We start from the raw sequence: 19513 nt of genomic DNA, 5'->3' as shown, positions 1-19513 counted from the left end.
ACCCTGAGTTGAACAAATAAGAATAAACGGATAAACATGTTCCGTGCCTACCCCACCTTCTACTTTGGTGTCAACTTAAGCTAGAATATGAAACATAAAGAATAACAAATAATTTGTGGGGGTGTTAGCAAACGGCTCAATTCCGAGCTGTGAGAAATGCACACAAATGAGGCCAGTTTTGTGTGGCTCCTGCTCCAAATATAGTGTGAGTTAACAGGATTTTTACACCGATAGAATAGATAAATTCAGTCAAAGTGAATAAAGTCCGTGCAATAGGAAGTTCTTACTGACACTGGACTTGGCAGGCGCAGAACACAAATGAACGTGGCTGCCGTGCATAAAAAAGAAAATGCAAGGAAACAGTAGGAAGGTCATCCTGTAGGGATAAAGAAAAACTTCTTTGAATAGATTAGGAACATGCAGTAGCTGACTAAGAAGAAACGAGTACAGTCTAGGACATCAGGAGTATGTTGATCAAGAAAAGGAAATGCACAGGAAGTAAAAATCTTAAAGCATGTACAAACGACTTGTACAGCATGAGGTAATAGTTCTAGAGCATATTAGCTTATGAAACATATAGAAAGATAAACGATATTCCATTGGTACGTAGTAATGTTATTGACTGGTGAAGACTTGGCCTGCGAATAAGCAGGGGAAAAAAGGAGTACAACTGCATGGAGGATGTAAGCCATCGATACAAACCACGCAGGACAGTGGCGAAGCACAGAGAGAAAAAAACCCACATCTTGCGAAATAGGAATATGCTGGTTTTCCAGAAAATAATTGACATAGGGCAATATCATGTGGCAGGATAGAAAAGCGACGGGAAGGTAAATTCTACTGCTGCCGTTGTGCCGATCCTGGCCTCTTGTCTCCTTGACTGGGTTTGGTCAGCCAGTCTCCCAAATCTTTGGGTGAAGTAGAAAGGAAGGAGTGGAGCTTTGATATCATCACAGTACCGTGAGCGGATATAGGCATTGCGTACTGTATTAGTTTTTCTGTGCATGCGTTTCTTTGCAGTGAATGAACTTGAGGCATCACTTTGCTTTTGTTACTTCGGCCGAGAAGTTGGATTATCGAAATTGTACTGTCTGGAAAGTAATCGAACTTTGCCTAGCCAGCTTTACAAACTTCACGTGTACGGGCATTCAAGAGCCGGGCAATGAGTGGCCTAGCAGGTAGTTTCACAGGGGGATCCACGGTCTAATGGGAACTCTGTGAGCTCTTCGATCGTGAAGGCCTGAGAGAGGGAATTCGTGGCCCAAAAGGGTAACACGCAGCCCATTCTTCCAGGAACAGTTTCAGGGGCATGCTACCCTCCACATTATCTCAGGAAAGCTGACCAAACTCTTAGGTATATTCCTGCGGATAGCCTATTTTTCCAAATCCAATTCTGCTTTTTGTTTGGGCCATTTGCCAGGGAATTTCTGTAGATCCTGTACGGTTACCCCTGTAGGGGAAGACCAGGAGTCCTCTAGGTTTGCTTATCCGCTGCTCAAGCCGCCATTGCACCGCCTCACACATTTTATGCGAATGTTCGTGCCTTATAATGGGAGAGGTAGACTTCGAATTTTCGTCTGTTTTAAGCAACTGATGAGTGAGGCACAGGTGTCTCTAGTTGAAGCCGAATCTCCTCCAGAAGAACATCCCTCAACGATGGGTTCGGCCAGCTCCTGGGAAATTCAGATCTTGATGCGGGTCAGTCAGAGAGCTAGGCCCTGAGGTGGAGGGGGCGCCATTTCCGTTGGTCATGGCCTTTTCCCGGGCATACTTCCCCGAGCTTGCGGCTGGCTTCCGACGCCCTTGGTTTTTGCGCCCGACCTTTTGCCCCATTAAGTGGCCTGGTGGACAGGGGATTCCAAAATGTGATCCATCGTCTGCAGGGGTAATAAAGGGGATCTACACCGACCTGTACTCAAGGATAGTTACGCAGTCAAGGGACGGAGCTCGCCAGATATGCGAACATGCCTCACATCAAGGTAGGTAACCCACTTCCCCACAAGTTTCCCCAGTCTTTACCCTTTTTTGACAAGTCTTTTTAGCACATTTTCTGATTTGCAAATTGATACAATGAAGCTACATCCAGTGACATCATATCCTGTATCCAAAAATATATCACATGTAAGCAGCAAAATGCCTGGCATTTATTCATCTTTACCAATAATATTATATTTATTTTTTATTTATATTATTATTTATCTATTAATCATTTTAACAAATGACTGCCATCCTCCCACAAATACTTTTTTAGACAATGCTCAAATGAATCTAAATAAATACTTTCAACTTAACCTGTTGATTGTTTGTGGTTCATCACAGTTTTAACATACAGTATTTATGGAATACAGTAATGAATGTATATAACAGGCAGCACTGGTTTATATGTACCTGTAACCTTGATACACCTGTGTCTCTATGTCCTGGGGATGTATCTGCTCAGTATCATTTATGGGAATCCCTCCAGGGAACATTTTCTGAATCTCCCTAGTGATCTATAGATATTGTAGAAACTTAATTATAGATGCAAGAAAATTAGATTCCCAACACTATATCAGCCATCTTGCTCTTATCTTACATACAGAGATTATTGTGCCATTTTGAGGTTATTATATGACACTGGAATGAGACATGGGGATAAAGGACAGCCTTGTTCAGTGCTGGGAAACTGGGCTTAAAGCTTCTAACTCAGGAACAAACAACGTGATTTATACAGCTGGGATTCTCATTGGAGGATTATTTTGCATATTAATGACACCTTTGAACAATATAACAGGATGACTGGGGAACTGGCAGCTATGCTCTCAATCTCAGCGAAGCACCCCCGCTCCAGGTGTAGGATATATGCAAATCAAACAGAGAGCTGAGAGAAAGCAAACGAAGAGGCAGAACTTGCTGCTAAGTGCTCTTTATTGCACACAACATGTTTCGGGCCCAAAGCCCTTTATCAAGTGTACAAGTCATTATGTGAACAAACTTTTTAAGGTGTAAAACAGGAAGTGAGATCATAAAACATCATATGTCAATCAGAAGTGGCATGGTATTCATGTCGTCATAATTTATGTTAATAAAAATATATATAATACCTTTTTGTATCATTATTATAGTTCAACCGTGATACAGTGCTTATGTCATCACAATATGTGCTCATAAAATCGATAAAAATGTAAAATAGTACAAAAATAGTCCAAATGGTCTTTTGACTTCATTCCAAGGTTACGGAAGTTTACATAAGTATTGCACAAAGGTTGTATCTACATAGTGTTTCACTAAAGTGCTGATATGCTAATGAACACAAAAGGAACTGCCCATTTCTAGGCCTACCACTAATACAACAAGATCACATGTCTATTTTACATAGAAGGATTACCCAATATTCTTACCACTAGTTGTAGATATAATGTAACTATCTTGGGCTCAGTAATTCTGTTATCTGCAAGGAAAAAAAACCAGATATAGGTTTTAAGGGAGAATACATTACAAATGTATCAAAAAGAACGTCTCAATGGGCTGTAAAAAAGTTAAAAAGTTATCAATCATCGTTTACACAAAATAGAGATAAGGGATGTTACAATGTAGTTATAGGAAACATTTGACACTCCAGCTATCATTCATGCCTTTTGGATAGAGAGTATCCAGTTTTTTAATCCAGTATGCCTCCCTCTGTGACAATTTTTTCCTCTGATTGCCTCCTCTTTGCATTGGGTTAACAACTTCAAGTATAGCCCATCTTAACTGGGACTGATTATGGTTGGCAGTATTAAAATGTCTAGATACTGTCGTGTCGGTGGCTGCTCCTTTTTTAAAATTCCTTATATTCCCTTTATGTTCCTTTATGCGGGTCTTTACTGCTCTTATGGTTTGACCAATGTATGCGAGCCCACAGGGACATTTTAGCATATAGATCATATAGCTTGTGTCACATGTAGCCAAGTGATTTAGCTTAACAGGAGTGCCGTTTGCTGGATGTCGCAAGGTTTCTCCTTTAATGATAGCGGAGCAGCAATTGCAATTTAGACAGGCAAATGTTCCCACTTTAGGCTGACCCAGAAATCTCTGGGTACCCAGTATACGGGGCGGGTTAACTTCCGATGGGCATAATATATCTCGAAGACACCTTCCTTTGTTGTAGCTAAATATTGCTACAACATATTAGCTACAACAAAGGAAGGTGTCTTCGAGATATATTATGCCCATCGGAAGTTAACCCGCCCCGTATACTGGGTACCCAGAGATTTCTGGGTCAGCCTAAAGTGGGAACATTTGCCTGTCTAAATTGCAATTGCTGCTCCGCTATCATTAAAGGAGAAACCTTGCGACATCCAGCAAACGGCACTCCTGTTAAGCTAAATCACTTGGCTACATGTGACACAAGCTATATGATCTATATGCTAAAATGTCCCTGTGGGCTCGCATACATTGGTCAAACCATAAGAGCAGTAAAGACCCGCATAAAGGAACATAAAGGGAATATAAGGAATTTTAAAAAAGGAGCAGCCACCGACACGACAGTATCTAGACATTTTAATATTGCCAACCATAATCAGTCCCAGTTAAGATGGGCTATACTTGAAGTTGTTAACCCAATGCAAAGAGGAGGCAATCAGAGAAAAATTGTCACAGAGGGAGGCATACTGGATTAAAAAACTGGATACTCTCTATCCAAAGGCATGAATGATAGCTGGAGTGTCAAATGTTTCCTATAACTACATTGTAACATCCCTTATCTCTATTTTGTGTAAACGATGATTGATAACTTTTTAACTTTTTTACAGCCCATTGAGACGTTCTTTTTGATACATTTGTAATGTATTCTCCCTTAAAACCTATATCTGGTTTTTTTTCCGTGCAGATAACAGAATTACTGAGCCCAAGATAGTTACATTATATGTACAACTAGTGGTAAGAATATTGGGTAATCCTTCTATGTAAAATAGACATGTGATCTTGTTGTATTAGTGGTAGGCCTAGAAATGGGCAGTTCCTTTTGTGTTCATTAGCATATCAGCACTTTAGTGAAACACTATGTAGATACAACCTTTGTGCAATACTTATGTAAACTTCGTAACCTTGGAATGAAGTCAAAAGACCATTTGGACTATTTTTGTACTATTTTTACATTTTTATCGATTTTATGAGCACATATTGTGATGACATAAGCACTGTATCACGGTTGAACTATAATAATGATACAAAAAGGTATTATATATATTTTTATTAACATAAATTATGACGACATGAATACCATGCCACTTCTGATTGACATATGATGTTTTATGATCTCACTTCCTGTTTTACACCTTAAAAAGTTTGTTCACATAATGACTTGTACACTTGATAAAGGGCTTTGGGCCCGAAACATGTTGTGTGCAATAAAGAGCACTTAGCAGCAAGTTCTGCCTCTTCGTTTGCTTTCTCTCAGCTCTCTGTTTGATTTGCATATTAATGACACCGTTGGCTCTGGAGTACTGGAGAAACGTTTTATTAGATAATACAAAAAAACTATAAAATCCACATTAGATTACATGGGAATAAAGGAACCAGTACAGTCTGCATATTCTGATTGTGATTATTTATCAGTCTTGCTCTATCAGCTTCTATAGCAGATGTTATTTCATCCAATATATCTTATAGGGAGGCTCATTTTGCCTAGAAGATGTATTAGAGGTCACTCTTTTAAACTCACCAGACATCATGTCTCTCTACATGCAGAATTTGTGCAAAAGGCAGTTGTTTTGTTACATTTTGTTTGTACTGGAATCAGTTATTTGAGTGAGCTCTAATACATCTGCTAGGAAAGGAGCCCCCCTATAAGATATATTGGATCTAACTGTCAGTGAATATCTGACACCCAACTGCTGCATGAAGAGAGAATGAAGAGAAACAGATGCTGAGAGAGGAATAGTGAAGGTAAACTTGATTATTTCAGAAACACTAAAGAATATTTAATTGATTGTATTCAGAAAGTTTCTTATTTCAGTCTGATTAAGCTTATATCAAATTTTCATATTGGCAATGGTTCCCCTTTAATAAGGTCTGCACCATATGTGCTCAGATAAATGAGCATTTGGTGCATTTCAATATTTACCTTTGGCCACAGTAAATCTTATGAACATAGTAACATAGTAACATAGTAAGTAAGGTTGAAAAAAGACACATGTCCATCGAGTTCAACCTTTTTTTTTTTTTTTATTAACTACCTATCTGCCAGTTGATCCAGAGGAAGGCAAAAAACCCATCTGAAGCCTCTCCAATTTGCCTTAGAGGGGGAAAAATTCCTTCCTGACTCCAAAATGGCAATCGGACTAGTCCTTGGATCAACTTGGACTATGAGCTATTTCCCATAACCCTGTATTCCCTCACTTGCTAAACACCATCCAACCCCTTCTTATACCTATCTAATGTATCAGCCTGTACCCCTGATTCACTTCCCAGCTCTCCCTGTAACACCCCTTTCCCTCCTCTAATCTCATTGGCTCCCTCCTGTCTGCTGGGAGGAGCTACTGGTGAATAAAGCATCCGACCCTTCCTTGTACCTATCTAATGTATCAGCCTGTACCCTGATTCACTTCCCAGCTCTCCCTGTAACACCCCTTTCCCTCCTCTAATCTCATTGGCTCCCTCCTGTCTGCTGGGAGGAGCTACTGGTGAATAAAGCATCCGACCCTTCCTTGTACCTATCTAATGTATCAGCCTGTACCCCTGATTCACTTCCCAACTCTCCCTGTAACACCCCTTTCCCTCCTCTAATCTCATTGGCTCCCTCCTGTCTGCTGGGAGGAGCTACTGGTGAATAAAGCATCCGACCCTTCCTTGTACCTATCTAATGTATCAGCCTGTACAACTGATTCAGGGAGACAATTCCACATCTTCACAGCTCTCACTGTAAAAAAACCCTTCCGAATATTTAGGCGGAACCTCTTTTCTTCTAATCGGAATGGGTGACCTCGTGTCAGCTGGAAAGACCTACTGGTAAATAAAGCATTAGAGAGATTATTATATGACCCCCTTATATATTTATACATAGTTATCATATCACCCCTTAAGCGCCTCTTCTCCTGAGTGAACATCCCCAATTTGGCCAGTCTTTCCTCATAGCTAAGACTTTCCCTTTACCAGCTTAGTTGCCCTTCTCTGTCCCCTCTCTAATACAATAATGTCCTGTTTGAGTGATGGAGACCAAAACTGTAGGGCATATTCTAGATGGGGCCTTACCAGTGCTCTATACAGTGGGACCCCCTCCTCCCGTGACTCTCTGCCCCATTTAATACAAGTCAAGACCTTATTTGCCCTTGATGCTGCTGACTGGCATTACTTGCTACAGACAAGTTTATTATCTACAAGGACTCCAAGCTCCGTCTCCATTATGGATTTGCCTAGTGCAGTCCCAATAAGGGTATAAGTGGATATTGTTACATCCCAGGTGCAGGACTTTACATTTATCAACATTGAATCTCATTTGCCACTTAGCTGCCCAGATTGCCAGTTAGTCAAGATCCTGTTGCAAGTGCCACATCCTGGATGGAATTAATTGGGCTGATAGTTTTGTCTCATCTGCAAACACTGATACATTACTTACAATACCCTCCCCTAAGTCATTAATGAACAAGTTAAATAAAAGTGGACCCAATACTGAGCCCTGGAGGACCCCACTAAGAACCTTACTCCAAGTAGAGAATGTCCCATTAACAACCACCCTCTGTACCCGATCCTGTAGCCAGTTTCCTATCCACGTGCAAACGACTTCATTAAGCCCAACAGACCTTAGTTTAGAAAGCAGTCATTTGTGGGGCACAGTATCAAACGCTTTGGCAAAATCCAAATAGATCACATCTACTGCCCCCCCCCCACTATCCAGAATCTTACTTACCTCGTCATAAAATGCAATCAAATTTGTCTGACATGACCTATCCTTCATAAAGCCATGCTGATTGTTGCTCATAATGCCATTCATTAGGACAAAATTTTGAATGTGATCCCTTAACAAGCCTTCAAATAATTTGCCCACCACAGATGTCAAGCTTACTGGCCTATAATTGCCAGGCTGAGATCGTAATCCCTTTTTAAATATTGGAATAACATCAGCTTTTCTCCAATCCATAGGCACCATACCAGATGACAGTGAATCTGAGAAAATCAGAAATAAGGGCTGGTCTAAAACTGAACTAAGCTCTCTTAGAACCCAGGGGTGTATGCCATCAGGCCCTGGAGCCTTGTTTACATTAATTTGTATTAAAGCTTTATGAATCATATCCTGAGTCAGCCACTGACTAGATTGAGCTGAGCCATCAGTGCAGTTATAAAATGAGCCTGGGAACTCACACTCCTCTATTGTATACACTGAAGAAAAGAACTGATTTAACACATTTGCCTTATCTGTATCTGTTACAACCATACTGGTACCATTATTTAATGGAGCAACACTCTCAACCTGCATCTTTTTACTATTAATATATTTAAAAAACTTTTTAGGGTTAGTTTTCACCTCCACCGCAATTAACTCTTCATTTCTTTTCTTAGCCTTCCGGATTGCTGATTTACAACATTTATTACAGTGTTTATATTCATTAAATGCAGCTTCTGTCCCTACAGATTTGTAGTTTTTAAATGCCTTTCTCTTCTTTCCCATTAACTTCTTTACTTCTGTATTAAGCCACACAGGATGATTCTTAGAGCTTCTACGTTTAGTCCTTAAGGGAATAAATTGAGAACAGTAATGATTTAATATCATTTTAAAGGACAACCATTTCTGTTCTGTGTTTTTAGCTGAAAACCTAATGCCCCAATCAATACTCTGTAGGGCAGCCCTCAAGGCACTAAAATTAGCTTTTGCAAAATTCATGGTTTTTGTTGCCCCAGTATATATTAGTTTTTTGCACCAGACATTAAATGATATAACATTATGGTCACTATTACCCAGGGGTTCAATGACTTGCACATTTGCTATAAGTTCTGGCTCATTAGAGATCACTAAATCAAGAATAGCATTTTTCTGGTTGGCTCCTCAACAACCTGTGCTAAAAAACTGTTGTACAATAAGTTTATAAACTTGTTCCCATTAACTGATCTGGCAGTACTGTTGCTCCAGTCAATATCTGGGTAATTAAAATCCCCCATTATCATTACGTTACCTAAACTAGCAGCCTTTTCTATTTGCATTAGTCTCTTCCTCCTCACTTACATTAGGGGGTCTATAGCATACGCCTACAATTAATTTGCTTGATTCTTTACAATTGGTGAAGAACTCCACCCATACGACTTCTGCCCCCTCATTTTCTAACATAACCTCCTCCTTTATATGAGCTTTTAAATCCTGCCTAACATACAGACATACCCCTCCTCCTTTTCTATTGCCTCTGTCCCTCCGAAACAAAGTATAGCCACTGATATTTACTGCCCAGTCATACGACTCATTCAGCCATGTTTCGGCCACACCAATCACATCATATTTTCCTTCCATCACCAGCAGCTCCAGCTCCCCATTCATTGGAATCACCTTCTCCATAGCTGTCTCTTCTCTCCTGGCCAAGACTATCATGGTTTGTGTTGCTTTCAAAGCCACCAAGCCAGGGAGCTCATGGAGAAAATGGGTGGGAGTCAAACTGTCCAATTCTGTAGTCTTGTTCTGCTCATCCATTCAAATAATAATCTGCATGACTTGGTTGGCCATTTCTCCTCCCTTTCAGGAACTGGACCTTCACACTTACCCTGGAACCATCATCATTCAGTGCAATGAGGGCTCAGCTATTGGCTTTTACTCAGTTATTGGGTATATGGGGCTTCTGGCAGCTGTTAGTTTTGTTTTAGCATTTTTAGCTCGGACATTACCGGACAGTTTTAATGAGGCCAAGTACATCACTTTCAGCATGTTGCTGTTGCATTGGAAGCAGTTTTCACTGTCTAAAAATGAGGGGGAAAGTCTTTATGGAATCTCATTACAATAAAAGAAAATATATAATACAAATTAACAAAACATATCAGGTTGTATGTGAATTCCTGACTTTGTAAATATGGGGTTAATAGGAATTGTCAGGGAAATACATAACTCTGCAGTGTTGATCAGGTTATTTGTTTTTACCAATTAGAAACCAATTGGAGTGGGGGAAAAGTACTACAGGCAGTCATTATGTATCAGCTCTTGAACAACATTAATGGATTCTCTACCAGAAAGATAAACTGTAAGTTTCATTGTTTGAGGAGAGACCATAAGATCCAGATGATATTGAATCATCCTTCCGAGTCCGACCTGAAGGCATGGGCTCCATTGCCCAAGCTGTTCCCAGCTACCACCAGCAAACAGCTCAAACGGGTGGGTCCACCATCCCCGCCCCCCCGGAAGGGGTTTGGGGGCGTTTGGACTCCCCTTCGCCGAAGCTAGGGGGAGTCCCGTATACCCTGGGTTCTGCTGAAGCTTCCCCCAGGGCGTGTCAAGGCCTGCGAGTACAGCCATATGACCGTGACCCCATCCAGGTGACACAAAAAGGGTGCTGGAGTGGGCGGTGCAAGGCCATTGGTTGCCATTTGCAAGGCTCTGGTTGGCAGCCAGAAAAAGAAAAGACTTCCTGCCCACCTAATGGTAAGAGCAAAGGAAGTGAAGCTTGATTAAGCATGGGTGCATGTGCATCTCCCCTGACTCAAAACGCAAGTCAGTTGCCTCCCTCATGGGAGCACAGCGACCCAGCTTTCATCAAGCTTCCGCTTGTCAGCCTAGTCCAGAGGACCAATGGTTTCTCCGTTCTTCAGATAGGATCATAAGAACAGATACTCCTCTTTGGTCTTGCCAGCCAGAGGACCAAGTGGTTCCAAAGGTACTACACTTGATCTTAGCCAAAAGGCAGAGAAGCGATCCAGATAGTTGAGGATAGATAGATAGATAGATAGATAGATAGATAGATAGATAGATAGATAGATAGATAGATAGATAGATAGATAGATAGTGGTATTAATGGTAGAAATCAAGGTCTATGAGCAGGGCCAGACTGGGAGTAAAAAGCAGCCCTGGCAAAAAAATTGAAGCAGCCCACACAAAAATGTGTGCTGATGTTTTACTAACACATGAGTATATATATATATATATACACACACACACACACAAAAGGTTTTATTTGATCAACGTTCGGCTCAACAGCTGGAGCCGTCTTCAGGAACTAAAAAGACGGCTCCAGCTGTTGAGCCGAAACGTTGATCAAATAAAACCTTTTTGTATATTTCATATATACAAAACATATACATACACATACACCTGGTTGGTGCGGTTTTCTTTTTGATTATTACTATTGTTGTCTTTAACCAGCATACAGGCATTGTTTTTTGTTTGTCCTTGTGCACCATGTCTAAGCTTATTGATATATATATATATATATATATATATATATATATATATATATATATATATATATATATATATATATATATATATATATATATCTACAGTCTGGTCATTTCCCTATGGGACCAGACTGTAAATTATATCCTTATAAACGGCGCGCTCTAACGTCAGAACGCACGGGTTTATAACAGGGGCCCGCCACGCATCTGAAACGGACGCCGGCGCGCCCAAATTGCAAAAAAAAAGCTCTTTTCAATAAAGGCCTTTAATAAAAAATACTTCATGTGTGGTGCTGTCTACTTGCTGATTGTGTATACAGAACAGGTGGAAGTGGCTACCATAGACCTGCACCTTCTTCTACTGAATTTTTGTAGGTGAGTGCTGACTTTTAATTTTTACTGCAATTCAGCATTAGTTAGTAAATCAGCCCCAGTTTATTTAATAAAGGCAAGATGCCAAAGGTAATTCCAATAATAAGTTACAGTATGTTATTCATTATTTGTGGTTTTTCAGCTATCTGGTTGCTAGGGTCTTATTTAGCCTAGAAACCAGGCAGTGGCTTGAATGAGAGACTTGGGGCATATTTAGAGAGACATATTTTTAAGAGTTTTTTAAGAGTGAAGTTAGAGATCACCACAGTTCTCTAGAGTGATATTCCTCAACTTTCCATTCGTTTCTATAGGATTTTTAAAGGCATATTGATCAAAGGGTGAAGTTTCACCCTTTGATAAATAAGAATACCATAGAAATGAATGGAGAGTAGCGGAATTTCACTACTGTGAACTGTGGTGATCTCTAACTTCACTTTTTGATAATTATATCCCTATGAATAGCAATACATGAGTTACTTAATAATAATACTACATGTGTAGCCTTTCAGAGCCTTGGTCGTAAGTGACCACTAGAGATGTCACGAACTGTTCGCCGGCGAACTTGTTCGCGCGAACATCGGGTGTTCGCGCTCGCCGGAAGTTCGCGAACGTCGCGCGACGTTCGCCATTTTGGGTTCGCCATTGTTGGCGCTTTTTTTTGCCCTCTCACCCCAGACCAGCAGGTACATGGCAGCCAATCAGGAAGCTCTCCCCTGGACCACTCCCCTTCCCTATAAAAACCGAAGCCCTGCAGCGTTTTTTCACTCTGCCTGTGTGTGCTGAAGAGATAGTGTAGGGAGAGAGCTGCTGCCTGTTAGTGATTTCAGGGACAGTTGAAAGTTTGCTGGCTAGTAATCGTTTTGATACTGCTCTGTTATTGGAGGGACAGAAGTCTGCAGGGGTTTGAGGGACATTTAAGCTTAGGTAGCTTTGCTGGCTAGTAATCTACCTTCTACTGCAGTGCTCTGTATGTAGCTGCAGTGGGCAGCTGTCCTGCTTCTGATCTCATCTGCTGACTGCTGCAATAACAGTAGTCCTTGTAAGGACTGCTTTTATTTATTTTTTTGTTGTTTTACTACTACTACTACTACTACTATAAGAGCCCAGTGCTATTAGTCTAGCAGTGTTGGGGAGTGGGACTGGTGTGCTAATCTGCTGCTCCTAGTAGTTCAGCAGCACCAACTTTAATTTTTTTTTTTAATATTCATTTTTTTTTTATTTTACTTTTTTTATTTTACTACCGCTGTAGTAGTGTATAAGTTGACCTTTTAGGCATTATTTGCCCTGTAGGCATTATTTGCACACTGTTTTCTTCAACCCGCCATCGAGCTGTGTGACCTTGTTCACATCCTGTCTAAATATCCATAATATTACCGTCTCCAGAAAAACACCGGAGTGACTTTTTTCAAGCAGCCATAATATATTTTACGTAATCCGTATCCACCGCTGTAGTAGTGTATACGTTGACCTTGTAGGCATTATTTGCACACTGTTTTCTTCAACCCGCCATCGAGCTGTGTGACCTTGTTCACATTCTGTCTAAATATCCATAATATTACCGTCTCCAGAAAAAACACCGGAGTGACTTTTTTCAGGCAGCCATAATATATTTTACGTAATCCGTATCCACCGCTGTAGTAGTGTATACGTTGACCTTGTAGGCATTATTTGCACACTGTTTTCTTCAACCCGCCATCGAGCTGTGTGACCTTGTTCACATTCTGTCTAAATATCCATAATATTACCGTCTCCAGAAAAAACACCGGAGTGACTTTTTTCAAGCAGCCATAATATATTTTACGTAATCCGTATCCACCGCTGTAGTAGTGTATACGTTGACCTTGTAGGCATTATTTGCACACTGTTTTCTTCAACCCGCCATCGAGCTGTGTGACCTTGTTCACATTCTGTCTAAATATCCATAATATTACCGTCTCCAGAAAAAACACCGGAGTGACTTTTTTCAAGCAGCCATAATATATTTTACGTAATCCGTATCCACCGCTGTAGTAGTGTATACGTTGACCTTGTAGGCATTATTTGCACACTGTTTTCTTCAACCCGCCATCGAGCTGTGTGACCTTGTTCACATTCTGTGTAAATATCCATAATATTACCGTCTCCAGAAAAAACACCGGAGTGACTTTTTTCAAGCAGCCATAATATATTTTACGTAATCCGTATCCACCGCTGTAGTAGTGTATACGTTGACCTTGTAGGCATTATTTGCACACTGTTTTCTTCAACCCGCCATCTAGCTGTGTGAGCTTGTTCACATTTTGTCTAAATATTGATAATATTATCGTCTCTAGAAAAACCACTTGAGTTACTTTTTTTCAAGCAGCATTCATATATTTTACGTAATCCGTATCCACCGCTGTAGTAGTGTATACGTTGACCTTGTAGGCATTATTTGCACAGTGTTTTCTTCAACCCGCCATCTAGCTGTGTGTATTATCGTTTCCAGAAAAACCAACTGAGTTTTTGTTGTTGTTGTTGTTTTTTTAAAAATAATGCCAGGCAAAGGCAGGCCGCCACGCAGAGGCCGTGCTAGGGGCCGTGCTGCTATGCAATCCTGTGGCCCTAGCAAATTGCCCAGTTTTAAAAAGCCAATGACCCTGAACTCCCAAAATGCTGAAGAGGTAGTTGACTGGCTTACACAGCACACCCCATCCTCTACCGTTTCTAACTTTACCACAACATCCTCCTCATCCTCCACTGCTATGGCCACCCCACGTAACACTTCCTCCACCACCGGTGCCCCTTCTTCACTGGGGTCAGAGGAGTTATTTTCCCATGAGTTTCTTGAACTGAGTAATGCGCAACCATTATTGCCAGAAGAAGATGAAGGAGATGAGGACCTTACACCAGATTTAATTCTGGCAGAGAACACGATAGAGATGGACATAATGAGTGATGAGGAGGAGGTCCCCGCTGCTGCTTCCTTCTGTGATGTGTCAGAAGAAATTGATGCATCTGAGGAGAATGATGATGAGGAGATTGATGTTTTGTGGGTGCCTAGTAGAAGAGAGCAAGAGGAGGGTAGTTCAGATGGAGAGACGGAGAGTCAGAGAGGCAGTAGGAGAATAAGACTTAGAAGAAGCAGGGAGGACAGCCCGCAGGGATCAGTAGGGCAACAACATGTATCGGCACCTGTGTTCAGCCGGCCAACGCACCCGCCATTGCCGCCAATACCGCCAACTCCGCCAACTTCTACTGTTACCGCCAGATCGCACACTTCCAAAAAGTCAGCAGTGTGGGATTTTTTTAATGTGTGTGCCTCTGACAAAAGCATTGTAATTTGCAATGAGTGCAGTCAGAAACTGAGCCTTGGTAAGCCCAACAGCCACATAGGTACAACTTCTATGCGAAGGCACATGAGCGGCAAGCACAAAGCACTTTGGGAGCAACACCTCAAAGGCAACAGGCAAACTAAAAGCCACACTCCTTCTGGTCCAGCATCTTACTGCTCTACCTCTGCTCTCCTTGACCCGTCTGAACCACCCTCCACTCCGCCTTCCACCTTGACCACCTGTTCCCATTCCCAGTCATCTGCCACCAGCCAAGTTTCTGTGAAGGCCATGTTTGAGTGTAAGAAGCCAATGTCTGACTGTCACCCCCTTGCCCGGCGTCTGACAGCTGGCTTGTCTGCACTCTTAGCCCGCCAGCTTTTACCATACCAGCTGGTGGACTCTGAGGCCTTCCGCAAATTTGTAGCAATTGGGACACCGCAGTGGAAGGTACCCAGCCGCAATTTTTTTTCTAAAAAGGGAATACCACACCTGTACCAACATGTGCAGAGCCAAGTTACCGCATCTCTGTCACTTAGTGTTGGGCCAAAGGTCCATATGACTACTGACGCATGGTCCTCCAAGCATGGTCAGGGCAGGTATGTCACCTACACTGCCCACTGGGTGAACTTGGTAATGGCTGGGAAGCAGGGAATGGGTAGCTCAACAACAACAGTGGAGTTGGTGTCACCGCCACGGATTGCACGCGGTTCTGCCACCACCTCTACTCCTCCATCGCTCTCTACCTCGTCTTCTTCTTCTTCTTACTCTGCTGCTGGGTCCTCCTTCTCCTCCTCCACACCTGTGCACCCCCAGCTCCCCCTAGGCTATTCGACGTGCCAGGTACGCCGTTGTCACGCTGTCTTGGGGATGACGTGCCTGGAAAGCAAAAACCATACCGGATCTGTACTCCTGTCATCTCTGCAGTCACAGGCCGATCGGTGGCTGACCCCACACCAACTGCAGATCGGAAAAGTGGTGTGTGACAATGGAAGCAATCTGTTGGCAGCGTTGAGACTAGGCAATTTAACACATGTGCTCTGCATGGCACATGTGTTAAATTTAATAGTCCAACGTTTTGTCTCCAAGTACCCAGGATTCCAGGACGTTCTCACCCAGTCCAGAAAGGTGTCGGCCCATTTCAGACGTTCCTACACAGCCATGGCACGCCTTGCTGACATTCAGCAGCGCTACAACATGCCAGTCAGGCGTTTGATTTCTGACAGCCAGACTCGCTGGAATTCAACGCTCCTTATGTTGGAACGTCTGCTGCAACAACAAAGGGCCGTCAACGAGTACCTTTTTGAACTGGGTGGTAGGACTGGATCTGCACAGCTGGGGATTTTTTTCCCCCGTTACTGGGTGCTTATGCGCGATGCCTGCAGGCTCATGCGACCTTTTGAAGAGGTGACAAATATGGTCAGTCGCACCGAAGGCACCATCAGCGACCTAATACCCTTCGCTTTATTCCTGGAGCGTGCCGTACGACGAGTGACAGATGAGGCTGTAGACCAGCGTGACGAGGAGCTGGAAGCGCACGATTTCTGGTCGGAATCACCAGAACGAACCCAAGCACATGCTGCAACGCAGGGAGAGGTGCCAGAAGTGGAGTCAGAGGAGGAAGGTGGCTTTGTGGAGGAGGAGGAGGAGGACCAACAGGAGCAGGCTTCCCAGGGGGCTAGTGGTGACCTTTTGGGGACCCCTGGTCTTGTACGTGGCTGGGGGGAGGAGACCGTGGATGATGCAGTCCTTGATAATGAGGAAGCGGAGATGGATAGCTCTGCATCCAACCTTGTGAGAATGGGGTCTTTCATGCTGTCATGCCTGTTGAAGGACCCCCGTATCAAGAGGCTTAAGGAGAAGGACCTGTACTGGGTCGCAACGCTACTAGACCCTCGGTACAAGCATAAAGTGTCAGAAATGTTACCAACATACCACAAGTCCGAAAAGATGCGGCATTTACAAACCAGCCTGCAAAACATGTTGTACAATGCTTTTAAGGGTGATGTCACTTCAGGAACTCATCAACATTCCAGGGGCAGAGGTGCCAGTAATCCTGCCACGAGCACACCTGCAAGGACAAAGCCCTTTGGCCAGTCTGTAACGTCAGACATGCAAATGTTTTTCTGTCCAAGGCAGCGCCACAACCCTTCTGGATCCACCCTCAAAGAACGCCTCGACCGGCAGGTAGCGGACTACCTGGCATTAACTGCAGATATCGACACTCTGAGGAGCGATGAACCCCTGGACTACTGGGTGCGCAGGCTTGATCTGTGGCCAGAGCTGTCACAATTTGCCATGAACCTCTTGTCTTGCCCAGCCTCAAGTGTGCTCTCAGAAAGGACCTTCAGTGCAGCAGGAGGGATTGTAACTGAGAAGAGAACTCGCCTAGGTCACAAAAGTGTCGATTACCTGACCTTTATTAAAATGAATGAGGGGTGGATCTCGGAGGGTTACTGCACGCCGGAAGACTTCTATGCAGCTGTCCTTCTCTTCAAGCCTCATGACTCCACACACAGCTGTCCTTTAGCGTCCTCCTCCTCCCTCCGCCACCGTTACAAACTAGGGTGCAAACCCTACTGGTTTAATTTTTTCTGGCCTCTGTGCTTCAGTGGCTGCGACCAAAAAAATGCCTATTTTCTGCATTTATATGACATAATTTTTCTGGCCTCTGTGCTTCAGTGGCTGCAACCAAAAAAATTTATATTTTCAGCATTTATATGGCATAATTTTTCTGTCAACTGTGCTTCAGTGGCTGCGACCAAAAAAATGCATATTTTCTGCATTTATATGGCATAATTTTTCTGGCCTCTGTGCTTCAGTGGCTGCAACCAAAAAAATTACTATTTTCAGCATTTATATGGCATAATTTTTCTGGCAACTGTGCTTCAGTGGCTGCGACCAAAAAAATGCATATTTTCTGCATTTATATGGCATAATTTTTCTGGCCTCTGTGCTTCAGTGGCTGCAACCAAAAAAATTTATATTTTCAGCATTTATATGGCATAATTTTTCTGTCAACTGTGCTTCAGTGGCTGCAACCAAAAAAATTTATATTTTCAGCATTTATATGGCATAATTTTTCTGGCCTCTGTGCTTCAGTGGCTGCAACGAAAAAAATTTATATTTTCAGCATTTATATGGCATAATTTTTCTGTCAACTGTGCTTCAGTGGCTGCGACCAAAAAAATGACTATTTTCTGCATTTATATGGCATATTTTTTCTGGCCTCTGTGCTTCAGTGGCTGCGGCCAAAAAAACTGGGCAAACAATGCCTACAAGGTCAACGACGTTGACCTTGTAGGCATTGTTTGCCCACAAAAAATGCATATTTTCTGCATTTATATGGCATAATTTTTCTGGCCTCTGTGCTTCAGTGGCTGCAACCAAAAAAGTTTATATTTTCAGCATTTATATGGCATAATTTTTCTGTCAACTGTGCTTCAGTGGCTGCGACCAAAAAAATGCATATTTTCTGCATTTATATGGCATAATTTTTCTGGCCTCTGTGCTTCAGTGGCTGCAACCAAAAAAATTTATATTTTCAGCATTTATATGGCATAATTTTTCTGGCAACTGTGCTTCAGTGGCTGCGTCCAAAAAAACTGGGCAAACAATGTCTACAAGGTCAACGTATGGCGAAAAATGACTATTTTCAGCATTTATATGGCATATTTTTTCTGGCAACTGTGCTTCAGTGGCTGCGTCCAAAAAAACTGGGCAAACAATGCCTACAAGGTCAACGTATGGCAGTTGTTTAAAGAGAACAGTAGATTACTAGCCAGCAAAGCTACCTAAGCTAAAATGTCCCTCAAATCCCTGCAGACTTCTGTCCCTCCAATACAGAGCAGTATCAAGCAGATTACTAGCCAGCAAACTTACTATCATCTGTCCCTGAAATCACTAACAGCTCTCCCCCTACACTATCTCTTCCAAGCACACACAGGCAGATTTTTCAGATACATTTTTGCCCTTGATCCCCCTCTGGCATGCCACTGTCCAGGTCGTTGCACCCTTTAAACAACTTTAAAATCATTTTTCTGGCCAGAAATGTCTTTTCTAGATGTTAAAGTTCGCCTTCCCATTGAAGTCTATGGGGTTCGCGAACCGTTCGCGAACCGCTCGCATTTTTGCGCAAGTTCGCGAATATGTTCGCGAACTTTTTTTCCGACGTTCGCTACATCCCTAGTGACCACCATTTGAAAGCAGAGATAGGTAGCAAATAATTAATAAAAAGTTAAAATATAAAGACCAATTGCAAAGTTGCTATAAATAGGACATTCTATCGTTGAAATATAAAGACCAATTGCAAGGTTGCTATAAATAGGACATTCTATAACACACTCCAGTAAAACTGAGCCGCCTCCATGTCACACTTATGACTAGAACATTAGGCTAATATATTTGTCACAGCTTCTGTTTTCCTGATAAAAAAAACCACTGCTCGCTGCCTCCCCTTCTAAATTGCAGTTAAACCATAATTTTACAGAACTCCTTTACATTTCTTGCTTTTTTTCCTTTTCCAC

At 42.3% G+C, this 19513-nt stretch overlaps 1 pseudogene; it reads right to left on the bottom strand.

Moving 5' to 3' along the window:
- Window positions 1-10719: 10719 nt before the first annotated feature.
- Window positions 10720-10844, bottom strand: LOC121396316 (annotated as a pseudogene).
- Between the last annotated feature and the right edge of the window lie 8669 nt (window positions 10845-19513).

The sequence above is a fragment of the Xenopus laevis genome, chromosome 1L (assembly GCF_017654675.1).
Source record: "Xenopus laevis strain J_2021 chromosome 1L, Xenopus_laevis_v10.1, whole genome shotgun sequence".
NCBI classification, from domain to species: domain Eukaryota; kingdom Metazoa; phylum Chordata; class Amphibia; order Anura; family Pipidae; genus Xenopus; species Xenopus laevis.
Note: the sequence above shows the minus strand (reverse complement) of the source record. Positions and strands in the feature narration are given on the sequence as shown.